Source organism: Pleurodeles waltl, chromosome 10 (assembly GCF_031143425.1).
Source record: "Pleurodeles waltl isolate 20211129_DDA chromosome 10, aPleWal1.hap1.20221129, whole genome shotgun sequence".
Lineage (NCBI taxonomy): Eukaryota > Metazoa > Chordata > Amphibia > Caudata > Salamandridae > Pleurodeles > Pleurodeles waltl.
Genome location: NC_090449.1, coordinates 327,224,199 through 327,242,903, shown reverse-complemented (window position 1 = coordinate 327,242,903; position 18,705 = coordinate 327,224,199). Strand labels below are relative to the sequence as shown.

Here is an 18,705-nt window from a genome sequence, read left to right as displayed (position 1 = left end):
GACTACCTCTTGCCTTGCTAGAGGCAAAAAAAAACCCCTTGGCACAAAACATCAATTGCTATGGCACGCTTAGAAGGAGAGTCTCCAAGTGGCCCTGCTTTTTCACAAAGACACTTCAGAAGATGTTTGAAAGGCTTTTGCAGCAGCAGGCTCGTTGGTCTAGGGGTATGATTCTCGCTTTGGGTGTGAGAGGTCCCGGGTTCAAATCCCGGACGAGCCCGTGCCTTCATAGGTTCGATCTGTTTTTAAACAGGAGTATTTCTGCTTTCCACTCTTGTAAGATGCCATGGTGGAATGCATTGCATGCTTTCTACTGGTGTCGAGGCAGTTCGGCATGATGAAGGAGTGCGGGATTTCTTTCTAACTGCTTTTTTGTGTTGGAGCAGCACTTCTCGTTGGAACATGAAATGCACAGTGCTTCTCCAAAGTAATTGCAGGGCTGGTTTTGAAATCACCTCTTGGAATGAAAGTGATCCCAGTTCCTTTCTTCCAAAGGAAGAGATCCTGTCAGAAAGGCTCAGCTTTGAGCGTCATGAATATTGTCCCTTAGTCCTTGCATTCCAGTCCAAAGCATAGCCACATAAAGAAAGCAGGTGTGTCTGTTTCCAGTGCAGTGGTTCCAGTCCAATGCATAGCCACATGAAGCAAATAAGCAGACATGTCTGTTTCTGTAGTGTAGTGGTTATCACGTTCGCCTTACACGCGAAAGGTCCCTGGTTCGAGGCCAGGCAGAAACAGCAAGTTGCTGTGCTTTATCACATTATTTGCATTTACCACCTCACCTGACAGGTAAATTGAAATTAAAGAGGCTGTGTCTATCCCTCACCATCGTGAGGTACTACGCTCCAAGGGCATCGGTCTCAACTCACCAAGAGAAGACGATACACCTTACGGCAGTCAGTTGCTCCCTTTTTGACCTTTCCATTGAAGCCTGGGCCTACTGTGGTCAAGCCAGCCAAGGAAGGAAGGTATGAGAGCGAAAATGGCTTTCCTACCTTCACCAAGAACATACACCTTGAGCAAAGAAAGGGCCAGACTTACAAGGCCCTATCGCCACCGGCACATCATCTTTAGTGACGCCCCGGTGGCACTATGTACTGTGCCGTATTTACAAGACGCCGTTCAACCACGTTTTGTGGCTTAACACCACCTTGTAAATACGGCCCCTTCACACGCAGCCCTTTCCCTGGAAGGGGCGTGCAATGGGCGTTGCTCTGGGTGGGCCACTGCAACACCATAGCATTTTGATGCTGCTCCAGTTTTACGAGTTTTTGTAAATCTGTGGCAGCGCCAAAATCCAAGCGCCATACAATGGGTGTCGTTATAGTGGAGAAACGAGCAGAAATGTTTTCATTTCTCCTCATTTTTGCTCTTTCTATGTGTGCTGCACGAACATATCGCCACTGAAGATTTCTGTTGTGCAGGAAGGTGTGCCTTCCTGAACAAAAACAATTTCCCCCTCCACGCAGCCATCCTTGTACCATGGCGCAAGGATGGCTGCGTTGGTGCTCGGCAGCTAATTTAGAGCTGGCGCAGAGGGAAGCACAGGGGTGCGCTGTATTCTACTAAATACGGCGCTTCCCTGCATTTTGAAAATGACTGAGTGCGAGGCTGCCAAATTTGGCAGAGCGTCTCACTCAGTCATCCTCTTGTAATTATGGGCCAAAAGGTCTAAAGGATAGAGGCGTTTTATGTCATGTTCGATGACGACCATGGAAATGACTCTAGTCATATTGCAGAAGAGAGAACCATGTGCATTTTCTTGCCTTGCGATGTATTCGCCCACTCTCTGCCCTCAACCCTAGGAGCAGGGTCTGAGCAGTGGTGCTTCTGTGCCCTCGCTCGTTGGTGTCCGGGTCCAAATCCCCAACACACCCTTTTTAGCAGAAAACACACAAATTTTACTCAAAATACACAAAGCTTGAAGATTCCTCATTCCACTCAAAGCATTGTTGTGCAAAATATTTTTAGCCTCAGGAGAAAAAAAGGATCACCATGCCTTGGCTTCCTTCCTGCTTGCTTTCAGTGTGCTCTGTGTGATGCTTTCACAGGCTCTGGTTTCAGGCATTTAGGCATCAGATATTTGTCTCTACCCGCAGCTGTGACTTTTCAGTACATCTGAGTGTACGCTTGCTGGCTGACAACGCTGCAATTTTCACACTTACTCCTCGCTTTGCGAGCAACTGCTGATCAAGTATAGAGGCAATCGGGCAAACATATGAGGGGAATTTTGCTCCTTCAGTCAAGCCCTCATGCTTGTTTCTGTAGTGTAGTGGTTATCACGTTTGCCTAACACGCGAAAGGTCCCCGGTTCGAGACCGGGCAGAAACAATGGGCAGTGTCTGCTTTTGTGTTTGCTCCCTAAAAGCTTAGTCTCACTCAGGGATGGCCTTTAAAAACTTGTGACCTGTGTAAAACTTGTATTACTATTGCAGGCCGGTAAAAAGTTATCTGCATCTTTGCGTAGTCGTGCATGTGCCTGGTTTCTTATTCTGTTTTTTACTTTTTTTTTTCTTGGCCATGGTATATTGTGGGGCCTTTAAACCTGTCACCTTGATAGGAACATTGCAAGCGGCAGCATCGACAAGTGCAGACTGAGGAGTCAGACCTAAACACAGACTCAGCTGTCAGGATGGCCGAGTGGTCTAAGGCGGCAGCCTCAAGAGAGCTTGATCTTCAGTTAAGCTAAGCATCCTGGTTTGCTCATGTAGTTGTGGGTTCATATCGCACTTCTGATAGGTCTATTTTCTGCCCTTAAATCTTCCTCTGCTTGCACAGCCAGCTCCCCACAACACTATCTTTGCAAGCTGCTGTAGCATATGAAAAGAAATCCACCAACCCTCCGGCTGGGCCCTCAATCAGCATTCCATGTATTTCTGGAAGGGGCATCTCAGTCACGCCTTCTGTTAGAGCTGCACCTTATCACTGTAACTACCATGCTGGTTTCTACTTAAGCAGTTGATTCCATCGTTTGAAGTGAGGCTCTCCTGCCACTTTTGGGCAGAGAAGGCACTGCCCCTGCAACAACAACAGGCAGACAAGCTCAACCTGGGTTTCCTGGTTAGGTGGGCGGAGCAGAATGGCAATGGTCCCTCCTTGTGACTTGAAATTAACATGAAGAAGACAGAGAGGCAGCTGGGAGTAGGCAGTACCCATGCACCCCTGAACACTGTCTTGCGATTTTCACCCAATTCTGAAATGAGTCGGGAGGAAAGGAGGTGATTTTCCTATCGAAGGCCATTCTGGGAATTCAGCCACCCCGCGTCTCCCAGGTGAGTGTTTCAGGCCTGTGAGGCACTCATATAAATCTCGCCTGATCAAGCCTGATCGAGCACTGAGCGAGCAAGTGTGCTTGAATACAAGAGGCATGCTCCTCTGGCTCAGGCGCAAGAGATGGCAGGCCCTTCAGTGCTTCTGGTCTGGAAGTCTACGGTGCAAGGGCCCAGGTCCTGCGGAGGCGTACAACTACCAGAAAGGGTCTGCTTTTCTCATCAGCGCCACAGTTCAGCTTGCTAGCATAGGGCTTCTTGACTACCTCTTGCCTTGCTAGAGGCAAAAAAAAAACCCTTGGCACAAAACATCAATTGCTATGGCACGCTTAGAAGGAGAGTCTCCAAGTGGCCCTGCTTTTTCACAAAGACACTTCAGGAGATGTTTGAAAGGCTTTTGCAGCAGCAGGCTCGTTGGTCTAGGGGTATGATTCTCGCTTTGGGTGTGAGAGGTCCCGGGTTCAAATCCTGGACGAGCCCGTGCCTTCATAGGTTCGATCTGTTTTTAAACAGGAGTATTTCTGCTTTCCACTCTTGTAAGATGCCATGGTGGAATGCATTGCATGCTTTCTACTGGTGTCGAGGCAGTTCGGCATGATGAAGGAGTGCGGGATTTCTTTCTAACTGCTTTTTTGTGTTGGAGCAGCACTTCTCGTTGGAACATGAAATGCACAGTGCTTCTCCAAAGTAATTGCAGGGCTGGTTTTGAAATCACCTCTTGGAATGAAAGTGATCCCAGTTCCTTTCTTCCAAAGGAAGAGATCCTGTCAGAAAGGCTCAGCTTTGAGCGTCATGAATATTGTCCCTTAGTCCTTGCATTCCAGTCCAAAGCATAGCCACATAAAGAAAGCAGGTGTGTCTGTTTCCAGTGCAGTGGTTCCAGTCCAATGCATAGCCACATGAAGCAAGTAAGCAGGCATGTCTGTTTCTGTAGTGTAGTGGGTATCACGTTCGCCTTACACGCGAAAGGTCCCTGGTTCGAGGCCAGGCAGAAACAGCAAGTTGCTGTGCTTTATCACATTATTTGCATTTACCACCTCACCTGACAGGTAAATTGAAATTAAAGAGGCTGTGTCTATCCCTCACCATCGTGAGGTACTACGCTCCAAGGGCATCGGTCTCAACTCACCAAGAGAAGACGATACACCTTACGGCAGTCAGTTGCTCCCTTTTTGACCTTTCCATTGAAGCCTGGGCCTACTGTGGTCAAGCCAGCCAAGGAAGGAAGGTATGAGAGCGATAATGGCTTTCCTACCTTCACCAAGAACATACACCTTGAGCAAAGAAAGGGCCAGACTTACAAGGCCCTATCGCCACCGGCACATCATCTTTAGTGACGCCCCGGTGGCACTATGTACTGTGCCGTATTTACAAGACGCCGTTCAACCACGTTTTGTGGCTTAACACCACCTTGTAAATACGGCCCCTTCACACGCAGCCCTTTCCCTGGAAGGGGCGTGCAATGGGCGTTGCTCTGGGTGGGCCACTGCAACACCATAGCATTTTGATGCTGCTCCAGTTTTACGAGTTTTTGTAAATCTGTGGCAGCGCCAAAAACCAAGCGCCATACAATGGGTGTCGTTATAGTGGAGAAACTAGCAGAAATGTTTTCATTTCTCCTCATTTTTGCTCTTTCTATGTGTGCTGCACGAACATATCGCCACTGAAGATTTCTGTTGTGCAGGAAGGTGTGCCTTCCTGAACAAAAACAATTTCCCCCTCCACGCAGCCATCCTTGTACCATGGCGCAAGGATGGCTGCGTTGGTGCTCGGCAGCTAATTTAGAGCTGGCGCAGAGGGAAGCACAGGGGTGCGCTGTATTCTACTAAATACGGCGCTTCCCTGCATTTTGAAAATGACTGAGTGCGAGGCTGCCAAATTTGGCAGAGCGTCTCACTCAGTCATCCTCTTGTAATTATGGGCCAAAAGGTCTAAAGGATAGAGGCGTTTTATGTCATGTTCGATGACGACCATGGAAATGACTCTAGTCATATTGTAGAAGAGAGAACCATGTGCATTTTCTTGCCTTGCGATGTATTCGCCCACTCTCTGCCCTCAACCCTAGGAGCAGGGTCTGAGCAGTGGTGCTTCTGTGCCCTCGCTCGTTGGTGTCCGGGTCCAAATCCCCAACACACCCTTTTTAGCAGAAAACACACAAATTTTACTCAAAATACACAAAGCTTGAAGATTCCTCATTCCACTCAAAGCATTGTTGTGCAAAATATTTTTAGCCTCAGGAGAAAAAAAGGATCACCATGCCTTGGCTTCCTTCCTGCTTGCTTTCAGTGTGCTCTGTGTGATGCTTTCACAGGCTCTGGTTTCAGGCATTTAGGCATCAGATATTTGTCTCTACCCGCAGCTGTGACTTTTCAGTACATCTGAGTGTACGCTTGCTGGCTGACAACGCTGCAATTTTCACACTTACTCCTCGCTTTGCGAGCAACTGCTGATCAAGTATAGAGGCAATCGGGCAAACATATGAGGGGAATTTTGCTCCTTCAGTCAAGCCCTCATGCTTGTTTCTGTAGTGTAGTGGTTATCACGTTCGCCTAACACGCGAAAGGTCCCCGGTTCGAGACCGGGCAGAAACAATGGGCAGTGTCTGCTTTTGTGTTTGCTCCCTAAAAGCTTAGTCTCACTCAGGGATGGCCTTTAAAAACTTGTGACCTGTGTAAAACTTGTATTACTATTGCAGGCCGGTAAAAAGTTATCTGCATCTTTGCGTAGTCGTGCATGTGCCTGGTTTCTTATTCTGTTTTTTACTTTTTTTTTTCTTGGCCATGTTATATTGTGGGGCCTTTAAACCTGTCACCTTGATAGGAACATTGCAAGCGGCAGCATCGACAAGTGCAGACTGAGGAGTCAGACCTAAACACAGACTCAGCTGTCAGGATGGCCGAGTGGTCTAAGGCGGCAGCCTCAAGAGAGCTTGATCTTCAGTTAAGCTAAGCATCCTGGTTTGCTCATGTAGTTGTGGGTTCATATCGCACTTCTGATAGGTCTATTTTCTGCCCTTAAATCTTCCTCTGCTTGCACAGCCAGCTCCCCACAACACTATCTTTGCAAGCTGCTGTAGCATATGAAAAGAAATCCACCAACCCTCCGGCTGGGCCCTCAATCAGCATTCCATGTATTTCTGGAAGGGGCATCTCAGTCACGCCTTCTGTTAGAGCTGCACCTTATCACTGTAACTACCATGCTGGTTTCTACTTAAGCAGTTGATTCCATCATTTGAAGTGAGGCTCTCCTGCCACTTTTGGGCAGAGAAGGCACTGCCCCTGCAACAACAACAGGCAGACAAGCTCAACCTGGGTTTCCTGGTTAGGTGGGCGGAGCAGAATGGCAATGGTCCCTCCTTGTGACTTGAAATTAACATGAAGAAGACAGAGAGGCAGCTGGGAGTAGGCAGTACCCATGCACCCCTGAACACTGTCTTGCGATTTTCACCCAATTCTGAAATGAGTCGGGAGGAAAGGAGGTGATTTTCCTATCGAAGGCCATTCTGGGAATTCAGCCACCCCGCGTCTCCCAGGTGAGTGTTTCAGGCCTGTGAGGCACTCATATAAATCTCGCCTGATCAAGCCTGATCGAGCACTGAGCGAGCAAGTGTGCTTGAATACAAGAGGCATGCTCCTCTGGCTCAGGCGCAAGAGATGGCAGGCCCTTCAGTGCTTCTGGTCTGGAAGTCTACGGTCCAAGGGCCCAGGTCCTGCGGAGGCGTACAACTACCAGAAAGGGTCTGCTTTTCTCATCAGCGCCACAGTTCAGCTTGCTAGCATAGGGCTTCTTGACTACCTCTTGCCTTGCTAGAGGCAAAAAAAAAACCCTTGGCACAAAACATCAATTGCTATGGCACGCTTAGAAGGAGAGTCTCCAAGTGGCCCTGCTTTTTCACAAAGACACTTCAGAAGATGTTTGAAAGGCTTTTGCAGCAGCAGGCTTGTTGGTCTAGGGGTATGATTCTCGCTTTGGGTGTGAGAGGTCCCGGGTTCAAATCCCGGACGAGCCCGTGCCTTCATAGGTTCGATCTGTTTTTAAACAGGAGTATTTCTGCTTTCCACTCTTGTAAGATGCCATGGTGGAATGCATTGCATGCTTTCTACTGGTGTCGAGGCAGTTCGGCATGATGAAGGAGTGCGGGATTTCTTTCTAACTGCTTTTTTGTGTTGGAGCAGCACTTCTCGTTGGAACATGAAATGCACAGTGCTTCTCCAAAGTAATTGCAGGGCTGGTTTTGAAATCACCTCTTGGAATGAAAGTGATCCCAGTTCCTTTCTTCCAAAGGAAGAGATCCTGTCAGAAAGGCTCAGCTTTGAGCGTCATGAATATTGTCCCTTAGTCCTTGCATTCCAGTCCAAAGCATAGCCACATAAAGAAAGCAGGTGTGTCTGTTTCCAGTGCAGTGGTTCCAGTCCAATGCATAGCCACATGAAGCAAGTAAGCAGGCATGTCTGTTTCTATAGTGTAGTGGTTATCACGTTCGCCTTACACGCGAAAGGTCCCTGGTTCGAGGCCAGGCAGAAACAGCAAGTTGCTGTGCTTTATCACATTATTTGCATTTACCACCTCACCTGACAGGTAAATTGAAATTAAAGAGGCTGTGTCTATCCCTCACCATCGTGAGGTACTACGCTCCAAGGGCATCGGTCTCAACTCACCAAGAGAAGACGATACACCTTACGGCAGTCAGTTGCTCCCTTTTTGACCTTTCCATTGAAGCCTGGGCCTACTGTGGTCAAGCCAGCCAAGGAAGGAAGGTATGAGAGCGAAAATGGCTTTCCTACCTTCACCAAGAACATACACCTTGAGCAAAGAAAGGGCCAGACTTACAAGGCCCTATCGCCACCGGCACATCATCTTTAGTGACGCCCCGGTGGCACTATGTACTGTGCCGTATTTACAAGACGCCGTTCAACCACGTTTTGTGGCTTAACACCACCTTGTAAATACGGCCCCTTCACACGCAGCCCTTTCCCTGGAAGGGGCGTGCAATGGGCGTTGCTCTGGGTGGGCCACTGCAACACCATAGCATTTTGATGCTGCTCCAGTTTTACGAGTTTTTGTAAATCTGTGGCAGCGCCAAAAACCAAGCGCCATACAATGGGTGTCGTTATAGTGGAGAAACGAGCAGAAATGTTTTCATTTCTCCTCATTTTTGCTCTTTCTATGTGTGCTGCACGAACATATCGCCACTGAAGATTTCTGTTGTGCAGGAAGGTGTGCCTTCCTGAACAAAAACAATTTCCCCCTCCACGCAGCCATCCTTGTACCATGGCGCAAGGATGGCTGCGTTGGTGCTCGGCAGCTAATTTAGAGCTGGCGCAGAGGGAAGCACAGGGGTGCGCTGTATTCTACTAAATACGGCGCTTCCCTGCATTTTGAAAATGACTGAGTGCGAGGCTGCCAAATTTGGCAGAGCGTCTCACTCAGTCATCCTCTTGTAATTATGGGCCAAAAGGTCTAAAGGATAGAGGCGTTTTATGTCATGTTCGATGACGACCATGGAAATGACTCTAGTCATATTGCAGAAGAGAGAACCATGTGCATTTTCTTGCCTTGCGATGTATTCGCCCACTCTCTGCCCTCAACCCTAGGAGCAGGGTCTGAGCAGTGGTGCTTCTGTGCCCTCGCTCGTTGGTGTCCGGGTCCAAATCCCCAACACACCCTTTTTAGCAGAAAACACACAAATTTTACTCAAAATACACAAAGCTTGAAGATTCCTCATTCCACTCAAAGCATTGTTGTGCAAAATATTTTTAGCCTCAGGAGAAAAAAAGGATCACCATGCCTTGGCTTCCTTCCTGCTTGCTTTCAGTGTGCTCTGTGTGATGCTTTCACAGGCTCTGGTTTCAGGCATTTAGGCATCAGATATTTGTCTCTACCCGCAGCTGTGACTTTTCAGTACATCTGAGTGTACGCTTGCTGGCTGACAACGCTGCAATTTTCACACTTACTCCTCGCTTTGCGAGCAACTGCTGATCAAGTATAGAGGCAATCGGGCAAACATATGAGGGGAATTTTGCTCCTTCAGTCAAGCCCTCATGCTTCTTTCTGTAGTGTAGTGGTTATCACGTTCGCCTAACACGCGAAAGGTCCCCGGTTCGAGACCGGGCAGAAACAATGGGCAGTGTTTGCTCCCTAAAAGCTTAGTCTCACTCAGGGATGGCCTTTAAAAACTTGTGACCTGTGTAAAACTTGTATTACTATTGCAGGCCGGTAAAAAGTTATCTGCATCTTTGCGTAGTCGTGCATGTGCCTGGTTTCTTATTCTGTTTTTTACTTTTTTTTTTCTTGGCCATGTTATATTGTGGGGCCTTTAAACCTGTCACCTTGATAGGAACATTGCAAGCGGCAGCATCGACAAGTGCAGACTGAGGAGTCAGACCTAAACACAGACTCAGCTGTCAGGATGGCCGAGTGGTCTAAGGCGGCAGCCTCAAGAGAGCTTGATCTTCAGTTAAGCTAAGCATCCTGGTTTGCTCATGTAGTTGTGGGTTCATATCGCACTTCTGATAGGTCTATTTTCTGCCCTTAAATCTTCCTCTGCTTGCACAGCCAGCTCCCCACAACACTATCTTTGCAAGCTGCTGTAGCATATGAAAAGAAATCCACCAACCCTCCGGCTGGGCCCTCAATCAGCATTCCATGTATTTCTGGAAGGGGCATCTCAGTCACGCCTTCTGTTAGAGCTGCACCTTATCACTGTAACTACCATGCTGGTTTCTACTTAAGCAGTTGATTCCATCGTTTGAAGTGAGGCTCTCCTGCCACTTTTGGGCAGAGAAGGCACTGCCCCTGCAACAACAACAGGCAGACAAGCTCAACCTGGGTTTCCTGGTTAGGTGGGCGGAGCAGAATGGCAATGGTCCCTCCTTGTGACTTGAAATTAACATGAAGAAGACAGAGAGGCAGCTGGGAGTAGGCAGTACCCATGCACCCCTGAACACTGTCTTGCGATTTTCACCCAATTCTGAAATGAGTCGGGAGGAAAGGAGGTGATTTTCCTATCGAAGGCCATTCTGGGAATTCAGCCACCCCGCGTCTCCCAGGTGAGTGTTTCAGGCCTGTGAGGCACTCATATAAATCTCGCCTGATCAAGCCTGATCGAGCACTGAGCGAGCAAGTGTGCTTGAATACAAGAGGCATGCTCCTCTGGCTCAGGCGCAAGAGATGGCAGGCCCTTCAGTGCTTCTGGTCTGGAAGTCTACGGTGCAAGGGCCCAGGTCCTGCGGAGGCGTACAACTACCAGAAAAGGTCTTCTTTTCTCATCAGCGCCACAGTTCAGCTTGCTAGCATAGGGCTTCTTGACTACCTCTTGCCTTGCTAGAGGCAAAAAAAAAACCCTTGGCACAAAACATCTATTGCTATGGCACGCTTAGAAGGAGAGTCTCCAAGTGGCCCTGCTTTTTCACAAAGACACTTCAGAAGATGTTTGAAAGGCTTTTGCAGCAGCAGGCTCGTTGGTCTAGGGGTATGATTCTCGCTTTGGGTGTGAGAGGTCCCGGGTTCAAATCCCGGACGAGCCCGTGCCTTCATAGGTTCGATCTGTTTTTAAACAGGAGTATTTCTGCTTTCCACTCTTGTAAGATGCCATGGTGGAATGCATTGCATGCTTTCTACTGGTGTCGAGGCAGTTCGGCATGATGAAGGAGTGCGGGATTTCTTTCTAACTGCTTTTTTGTGTTGGAGCAGCACTTCTCGTTGGAACATGAAATGCACAGTGCTTCTCCAAAGTAATTGCAGGGCTGGTTTTGAAATCACCTCTTGGAATGAAAGTGATCCCAGTTCCTTTCTTCCAAAGGAAGAGATCCTGTCAGAAAGGCTCAGCTTTGAGCGTCATGAATATTGTCCCTTAGTCCTTGCATTCCAGTCCAAAGCATAGCCACATAAAGAAAGCAGGTGTGTCTGTTTCCAGTGCAGTGGTTCCAGTCCAATGCATAGCCACATGAAGCAAGTAAGCAGGCATGTCTGTTTCTGTAGTGTAGTGGTTATCACGTTCGCCTTACACGCGAAAGGTCCCTGGTTCGAGGCCAGGCAGAAACAGCAAGTTGCTGTGCTTTATCACATTATTTGCATTTACCACCTCACCTGACAGGTAAATTGAAATTAAAGAGGCTGTGTCTATCCCTCACCATCGTGAGGTACTACGCTCCAAGGGCATCGGTCTCAACTCACCAAGAGAAGACGATACACCTTACGGCAGTCAGTTGCTCCCTTTTTGACCTTTCCATTGAAGCCTGGGCCTACTGTGGTCAAGCCAGCCAAGGAAGGAAGGTATGAGAGCGAAAATGGCTTTCCTACCTTCACCAAGAACATACACCTTGAGCAAAGAAAGGGCCAGACTTACAAGGCCCTATCGCCACCGGCACATCATCTTTAGTGACGCCCCGGTGGCACTATGTACTGTGCCGTATTTACAAGACGCCGTTCAACCACGTTTTGTGGCTTAACACCACCTTGTAAATACGGCCCCTTCACACGCAGCCCTTTCCCTGGAAGGGGCGTGCAATGGGCGTTGCTCTGGGTGGGCCACTGCAACACCATAGCATTTTGATGCTGCTCCAGTTTTACGAGTTTTTGTAAATCTGTGGCAGCGCCAAAATCCAAGCGCCATACAATGGGTGTCGTTATAGTGGAGAAACGAGCAGAAATGTTTTCATTTCTCCTCATTTTTGCTCTTTCTATGTGTGCTGCACGAACATATCGCCACTGAAGATTTCTGTTGTGCAGGAAGGTGTGCCTTCCTGAACAAAAACAATTTCCCCCTCCACGCAGCCATCCTTGTACCATGGCGCAAGGATGGCTGCGTTGGTGCTCGGCAGCTAATTTAGAGCTGGCGCAGAGGGAAGCACAGGGGTGCGCTGTATTCTACTAAATACAGCGCTTCCCTGCATTTTGAAAATGACTGAGTGCGAGGCTGCCAAATTTGGCAGAGCGTCTCACTCAGTCATCCTCTTGTAATTATGGGCCAAAAGGTCTAAAGGATAGAGGCGTTTTATGTCATGTTCGATGACGACCATGGAAATGACTCTAGTCATATTGCAGAAGAGAGAACCATGTGCATTTTCTTGCCTTGCGATGTATTCGCCCACTCTCTGCCCTCAACCCTAGGAGCAGGGTCTGAGCAGTGGTGCTTCTGTGCCCTCGCTCGTTGGTGTCTGGGTCCAAATCCCCAACACACCCTTTTTAGCAGAAAACACACAAATTTTACTCAAAATACACAAAGCTTGAAGATTCCTCATTCCACTCAAAGCATTGTTGTGCAAAATATTTTTAGCCTCAGGAGAAAAAAAGGATCACCATGCCTTGGCTTCCTTCCTGCTTGCTTTCAGTGTGCTCTGTGTGATGCTTTCACAGGCTCTGGTTTCAGGCATTTAGGCATCAGATATTTGTCTCTACCCGCAGCTGTGACTTTTCAGTACATCTGAGTGTACGCTTGCTGGCTGACAACGCTGCAATTTTCACACTTACTCCTCGCTTTGCGAGCAACTGCTGATCAAGTATAGAGGCAATCGGGCAAACATATGAGGGGAATTTTGCTCCTTCAGTCAAGCCCTCATGCTTGTTTCTGTAGTGTAGTGGTTATCACGTTCGCCTAACACGCGAAAGGTCCCCGGTTCGAGACCGGGCAGAAACAATGGGCAGTGTCTGCTTTTGTGTTTGCTCCCTAAAAGCTTAGTCTCACTCAGGGATGGCCTTTAAAAACTTGTGACCTGTGTAAAACTTGTATTACTATTGCAGGCCGGTAAAAAGTTATCTGCATCTTTGCGTAGTCGTGCATGTGCCTGGTTTCTTATTCTGTTTTTTACTTTTTTTTTTCTTGGCCATGTTATATTGTGGGGCCTTTAAACCTGTCACCTTGATAGGAACATTGCAAGCGGCAGCATCGACAAGTGCAGACTGAGGAGTCAGACCTAAACACAGACTCAGCTGTCAGGATGGCCGAGTGGTCTAAGGCGGCTGCCTCAAGAGAGCTTGATCTTCAGTTAAGCTAAGCATCCTGGTTTGCTCATGTAGTTGTGGGTTCATATCGCACTTCTGATAGGTCTATTTTCTGCCCTTAAATCTTCCTCTGCTTGCACAGCCAGCTCCCCACAACACTATCTTTGCAAGCTGCTGTAGCATATGAAAAGAAATCCACCAACCCTCCGGCTGGGCCCTCAATCAGCATTCCATGTATTTCTGGAAGGGGCATCTCAGTCACGCCTTCTGTTAGAGCTGCACCTTATCACTGTAACTACCATGCTGGTTTCTACTTAAGCAGTTGATTCCATCGTTGGAAGTGAGGCTCTCCTGCCACTTTTGGGCAGAGAAGGCACTGCCCCTGCAACAACAACAGGCAGACAAGCTCAACCTGGGTTTCCTGGTTAGGTGGGCGGAGCAGAATGGCAATGGTCCCTCCTTGTGACTTGAAATTAACATGAAGAAGACAGAGAGGCAGCTGGGAGTAGGCAGTACCCATGCACCCCTGAACACTGTCTTGCGATTTTCACCCAATTCTGAAATGAGTCGGGAGGAAAGGAGGTGATTTTCCTATCGAAGGCCATTCTGGGAATTCAGCCACCCCGCGTCTCCCAGGTGAGTGTTTCAGGCCTGTGAGGCACTCATATAAATCTCGCCTGATCAAGCCTGATCGAGCACTGAGCGAGCAAGTGTGCTTGAATACAAGAGGCATGCTCCTCTGGCTCAGGCGCAAGAGATGGCAGGCCCTTCAGTGCTTCTGGTCTGGAAGTCTATGGTGCAAGGGCCCAGGTCCTGCGGAGGTGTACAACTACCAGAAAGGGTCTGCTTTTCTCATCAGCACCACAGTTCAGCTTGCTAGCATAGGGCTTCTTGACTACCTCTTGCCTTGCTAGAGGCAAAAAAAAAACCCTTGGCACAAAACATCAATTGCTATGGCACGCTTAGAAGGAGAGTCTCCAAGTGGCCCTGCTTTTTCACAAAGACACTTCAGAAGATGTTTGAAAGGCTTTTGCAGCAGCAGGCTCGTTGGTCTAGGGGTATGATTCTCGCTTTGGGTGTGAGAGGTCCCAGGTTCAAATCCCGGACGAGCCCGTGCCTTCATAGGTTCGATCTGTTTTTAAACAGGAGTATTTCTGCTTTCCACTCTTGTAAGATGCCATGGTGGAATGCATTGCATGCTTTCTACTGGTGTCGAGGCAGTTCGGCATGATGAAGGAGTGCGGGATTTCTTTCTAACTGCTTTTTTGTGTTGGAGCAGCACTTCTCGTTGGAACATGAAATGCACAGTGCTTCTCCAAAGTAATTGCAGGGCTGGTTTTGAAATCACCTCTTGGAATGAAAGTGATCCCAGTTCCTTTCTTCCAAAGGAAGAGATCCTGTCAGAAAGGCTCAGCTTTGAGCGTCATGAATATTGTCCCTTAGTCCTTGCATTCCAGTCCAAAGCATAGCCACATAAAGAAAGCAGGTGTGTCTGTTTCCAGTGCAGTGGTTCCAGTCCAATGCATAGCCACATGAAGCAAGTAAGCAGGCATGTCTGTTTCTATAGTGTAGTGGTTATCACGTTCGCCTTACACGCGAAAGGTCCCTGGTTCGAGGCCAGGCAGAAACAGCAAGTTGCTGTGCTTTATCACATTATTTGCATTTACCACCTCACCTGACAGGTAAATTGAAATTAAAGAGGCTGTGTCTATCCCTCACCATCGTGAGGTACTACGCTCCAAGGGCATCGGTCTCAACTCACCAAGAGAAGACGATACACCTTACGGCAGTCAGTTGCTCCCTTTTTGACCTTTCCATTGAAGCCTGGGCCTACTGTGGTCAAGCCAGCCAAGGAAGGAAGGTATGAGAGCGAAAATGGCTTTCCTACCTTCACCAAGAACATACACCTTGAGCAAAGAAAGGGCCAGACTTACAAGGCCCTATCGCCACCGGCACATCATCTTTAGTGACGCCCCGGTGGCACTATGTACTGTGCCGTATTTACAAGACGCCGTTCAACCACGTTTTGTGGCTTAACACCACCTTGTAAATACGGCCCCTTCACACGCAGCCCTTTCCCTGGAAGGGGCGTGCAATGGGCGTTGCTCTGGGTGGGCCACTGCAACACCATAGCATTTTGATGCTGCTCCAGTTTTACGAGTTTTTGTAAATCTGTGGCAGCGCCAAAAACCAAGCGCCATACAATGGGTGTCGTTATAGTGGAGAAACGAGCAGAAATGTTTTCATTTCTCCTCATTTTTGCTCTTTCTATGTGTGCTGCACGAACATATCGCCACTGAAGATTTCTGTTGTGCAGGAAGGTGTGCCTTCCTGAACAAAAACAATTTCCCCCTCCACGCAGCCATCCTTGTACCATGGCGCAAGGATGGCTGCGTTGGTGCTCGGCAGCTAATTTAGAGCTGGCGCAGAGGGAAGCACAGGGGTGCGCTGTATTCTACTAAATACGGCGCTTCCCTGCATTTTGAAAATGACTGAGTGCGAGGCTGCCAAATTTGGCAGAGCGTCTCACTCAGTCATCCTCTTGTAATTATGGGCCAAAAGGTCTAAAGGATAGAGGCGTTTTATGTCATGTTCGATGACGACCATGGAAATGACTCTAGTCATATTGCAGAAGAGAGAACCATGTGCATTTTCTTGCCTTGCGATGTATTCGCCCACTCTCTGCCCTCAACCCTAGGGGCAGGGTCTGAGCAGTGGTGCTTCTGTGCCCTCGCTCGTTGGTGTCCGGGTCCAAATCCCCAACACACCCTTTTTAGCAGAAAACACACAAATTTTACTCAAAATACACAAAGCTTGAAGATTCCTCATTCCACTCAAAGCATTGTTGTGCAAAATATTTTTAGCCTCAGGAGAAAAAAAGGATCACCATGCCTTGGCTTCCTTCCTGCTTGCTTTCAGTGTGCTCTGTGTGATGCTTTCACAGGCTCTGGTTTCAGGCATTTAGGCATCAGATATTTGTCTCTACCCGCAGCTGTGACTTTTCAGTACATCTGAGTGTACGCTTGCTGGCTGACAACGCTGCAATTTTCACACTTACTCCTCGCTTTGCGAGCAACTGCTGATCAAGTATAGAGGCAATCGGGCAAACATATGAGGGGAATTTTGCTCCTTCAGTCAAGCCCTCATGCTTGTTTCTGTAGTGTAGTGGTTATCACGTTCGCCTAACACGCGAAAGGTCCCCGGTTCGAGACCGGGCAGAAACAATGGGCAGTGTCTGCTTTTGTGTTTGCTCCCTAAAAGCTTAGTCTCACTCAGGGATGGCCTTTAAAAACTTGTGACCTGTGTAAAACTTGTATTACTATTGCAGGCCGGTAAAAAGTTATCTGCATCTTTGCGTAGTCGTGCATGTGCCTGGTTTCTTATTCTGTTTTTTACTTTTTTTTTTCTTGGCCATGTTATATTGTGGGGCCTTTAAACCTGTCACCTTGATAGGAACATTGCAAGCGGCAGCATCGACAAGTGCAGACTGAGGAGTCAGACCTAAACACAGACTCAGCTGTCAGGATGGCCGAGTGGTCTAAGGCGGCAGTCTCAAGAGAGCTTGATCTTCAGTTAAGCTAAGCATCCTGGTTTGCTCATGTAGTTGTGGGTTCAAATCGCACTTCTGATAGGTCTATTTTCTGCCCTTAAATCTTCCTCTGCTTGCACAGCCAGCTCCCCACAACACTATCTTTGCAAGCTGCTGTAGCATATGAAAAGAAATCCACCAACCCTCCGGCTGGGCCCTCAATCAGCATTCCATGTATTTCTGGAAGGGGCATCTCAGTCACGCCTTCTGTTAGAGCTGCACCTTATCACTGTAACTACCATGCTGGTTTCTACTTAAGCAGTTGATTCCATCGTTTGAAGTGAGGCTCTCCTGCCACTTTTGGGCAGAGAAGGCACTGCCCCTGCAACAACAACAGGCAGACAAGCTCAACCTGGGTTTCCTGGTTAGGTGGGCGGAGCAGAATGGCAATGGTCCCTCCTTGTGACTTGAAATTAACATGAAGAAGACAGAGAGGCAGCTGGGAGTAGGCAGTACCCATGCACCCCTGAACACTGTCTTGCGATTTTCACCCAATTCTGAAATGAGTCGGGAGGAAAGGAGGTGATTTTCCTATCGAAGGCCATTCTGGGAATTCAGCCACCCCGCGTCTCCCAGGTGAGTGTTTCAGGCCTGTGAGGCACTCATATAAATCTCGCCTGATCAAGCCTGATTGAGCACTGAGCGAGCAAGTGTGCTTGAATACAAGAGGCATGCTCCTCTGGCTCAGGCGCAAGAGATGGCAGGCCCTTCAGTGCTTCTGGTCTGGAAGTCTACGGTGCAAGGGCCCAGGTCCTGCGGAGGTGTACAACTACCAGAAAGGGTCTGCTTTTCTCATCAGCGCCACAGTTCAGCTTGCTAGCATAGGGCTTCTTGACTACCTCTTGCCTTGCTAGAGGCAAAAAAAAAACCCTTGGCACAAAACATCAATTGCTATGGCACGCTTAGAAGGAGAGTCTCCAAGTGGCCCTGCTTTTTCACAAAGACACTTCAGAAGATGTTTGAAAGGCTTTTGCAGCAGCAGGCTCGTTGGTCTAGGGGTATGATTCTCGCTTTGGGTGTGAGAGGTCCCGGGTTCAAATCCCGGACGAGCCCGTGCCTTCATAGGTTCGATCTGTTTTTAAACAGGAGTTTTTCTGCTTTCCACTCTTGTAAGATGCCATGGTGGAATGCATTGCATGCTTTCTACTGGTGTCGAGGCAGTTCGGCATGATGAAGGAGTGCGGGATTTCTTTCTAACTGCTTTTTTGTGTTGGAGCAGCACTTCTCGTTGGAACATGAAATGCACAGTGCTTCTCCAAAGTAATTGCAGGGCTGGTTTTGAAATCACCTCTTGGAATGAAAGTGATCCCAGTTCCTTTCTTCCAAAGGAAGAGATCCTGTCAGAAAGGCTCAGCTTTGAGCGTCATGAATATTGTCCCTTAGTCCTTGCATTCCAGTCCAAAGCATAGCCACATAAAGAAAGCAGGTGTGTCTGTTTCCAGTGCAGTGGTTCCAGTCCAATGCATAGCCACATGAAGCAAGTAAGCAGGCATGTCTGTTTCTGTAGTGTAGTGGTTATCACGTTCGCCTTACACGCGAAAGGTCCCTGGTTCGAGGCCAGGCAGAAACAGCAAGTTGCTGTGCTTTATCACATTATTTGCATTTACCACCTCACCTGACAGGTAAATTGAAATTAAAGAGGCTGTGTCTATCCCTCACCATCGTGATGTACTACGCTCCAAGGGCATCGGTCTCAACTCACCAAGAGAAGACGATACACCTTACGGCAGTCAGTTGCTCCCTTTTTGACCTTTCCATTGAAGCCTGGGCCTACTGTGGTCAAGCCAGCCAAGGAAGAAAGGTATGAGAGCGAAAATGGCTTTCCTACCTTCACCAAGAACATACACCTTGAGCAAAGAAAGGGCCAGACTTACAAGGCCCTATCGCCACCGGCACATCATCTTT

At 48.3% G+C, this 18,705-nt stretch overlaps 15 non-coding genes across 15 annotated transcripts; all 15 read left to right on the top strand.

The window, feature by feature from the left end:
• The first annotated feature begins 148 nt into the window (after positions 1 to 148).
• On the top strand, positions 149 to 220 carry TRNAP-UGG (transfer RNA proline (anticodon UGG)). Its single transcript has one exon. It is a non-coding gene; the product is annotated as a tRNA-Pro (tRNA).
• A 444-nt stretch (positions 221 to 664) lies between these two features.
• TRNAV-UAC (transfer RNA valine (anticodon UAC)) lies at positions 665 to 737 on the top strand. Its single transcript has one exon. It is a non-coding gene; the product is annotated as a tRNA-Val (tRNA).
• Positions 738 to 2,258: 1,521 nt separating this feature from the next.
• Positions 2,259 to 2,331, top strand: TRNAV-AAC (transfer RNA valine (anticodon AAC)). Its single transcript has one exon. It is a non-coding gene; the product is annotated as a tRNA-Val (tRNA).
• Positions 2,332 to 3,677: 1,346 nt separating this feature from the next.
• Positions 3,678 to 3,749, top strand: TRNAP-UGG (transfer RNA proline (anticodon UGG)). The gene has a single exon. It is a non-coding gene; the product is annotated as a tRNA-Pro (tRNA).
• Positions 3,750 to 4,193: 444 nt separating this feature from the next.
• On the top strand, positions 4,194 to 4,266 carry TRNAV-UAC (transfer RNA valine (anticodon UAC)). The gene has a single exon. It is a non-coding gene; the product is annotated as a tRNA-Val (tRNA).
• A 1,521-nt stretch (positions 4,267 to 5,787) lies between these two features.
• Positions 5,788 to 5,860, top strand: TRNAV-AAC (transfer RNA valine (anticodon AAC)). Its single transcript has one exon. It is a non-coding gene; the product is annotated as a tRNA-Val (tRNA).
• Positions 5,861 to 7,206: 1,346 nt separating this feature from the next.
• TRNAP-UGG (transfer RNA proline (anticodon UGG)) lies at positions 7,207 to 7,278 on the top strand. The gene has a single exon. It is a non-coding gene; the product is annotated as a tRNA-Pro (tRNA).
• Positions 7,279 to 7,722: 444 nt separating this feature from the next.
• On the top strand, positions 7,723 to 7,795 carry TRNAV-UAC (transfer RNA valine (anticodon UAC)). Its single transcript has one exon. It is a non-coding gene; the product is annotated as a tRNA-Val (tRNA).
• A 2,928-nt stretch (positions 7,796 to 10,723) lies between these two features.
• On the top strand, positions 10,724 to 10,795 carry TRNAP-UGG (transfer RNA proline (anticodon UGG)). The gene has a single exon. It is a non-coding gene; the product is annotated as a tRNA-Pro (tRNA).
• Positions 10,796 to 11,239: 444 nt separating this feature from the next.
• On the top strand, positions 11,240 to 11,312 carry TRNAV-UAC (transfer RNA valine (anticodon UAC)). Its single transcript has one exon. It is a non-coding gene; the product is annotated as a tRNA-Val (tRNA).
• Positions 11,313 to 12,833: 1,521 nt separating this feature from the next.
• TRNAV-AAC (transfer RNA valine (anticodon AAC)) lies at positions 12,834 to 12,906 on the top strand. The gene has a single exon. It is a non-coding gene; the product is annotated as a tRNA-Val (tRNA).
• A 1,862-nt stretch (positions 12,907 to 14,768) lies between these two features.
• TRNAV-UAC (transfer RNA valine (anticodon UAC)) lies at positions 14,769 to 14,841 on the top strand. Its single transcript has one exon. It is a non-coding gene; the product is annotated as a tRNA-Val (tRNA).
• Positions 14,842 to 16,362: 1,521 nt separating this feature from the next.
• TRNAV-AAC (transfer RNA valine (anticodon AAC)) lies at positions 16,363 to 16,435 on the top strand. The gene has a single exon. It is a non-coding gene; the product is annotated as a tRNA-Val (tRNA).
• Positions 16,436 to 17,781: 1,346 nt separating this feature from the next.
• Positions 17,782 to 17,853, top strand: TRNAP-UGG (transfer RNA proline (anticodon UGG)). Its single transcript has one exon. It is a non-coding gene; the product is annotated as a tRNA-Pro (tRNA).
• A 444-nt stretch (positions 17,854 to 18,297) lies between these two features.
• TRNAV-UAC (transfer RNA valine (anticodon UAC)) lies at positions 18,298 to 18,370 on the top strand. Its single transcript has one exon. It is a non-coding gene; the product is annotated as a tRNA-Val (tRNA).
• The last annotated feature ends 335 nt before the right edge of the window (positions 18,371 to 18,705 follow it).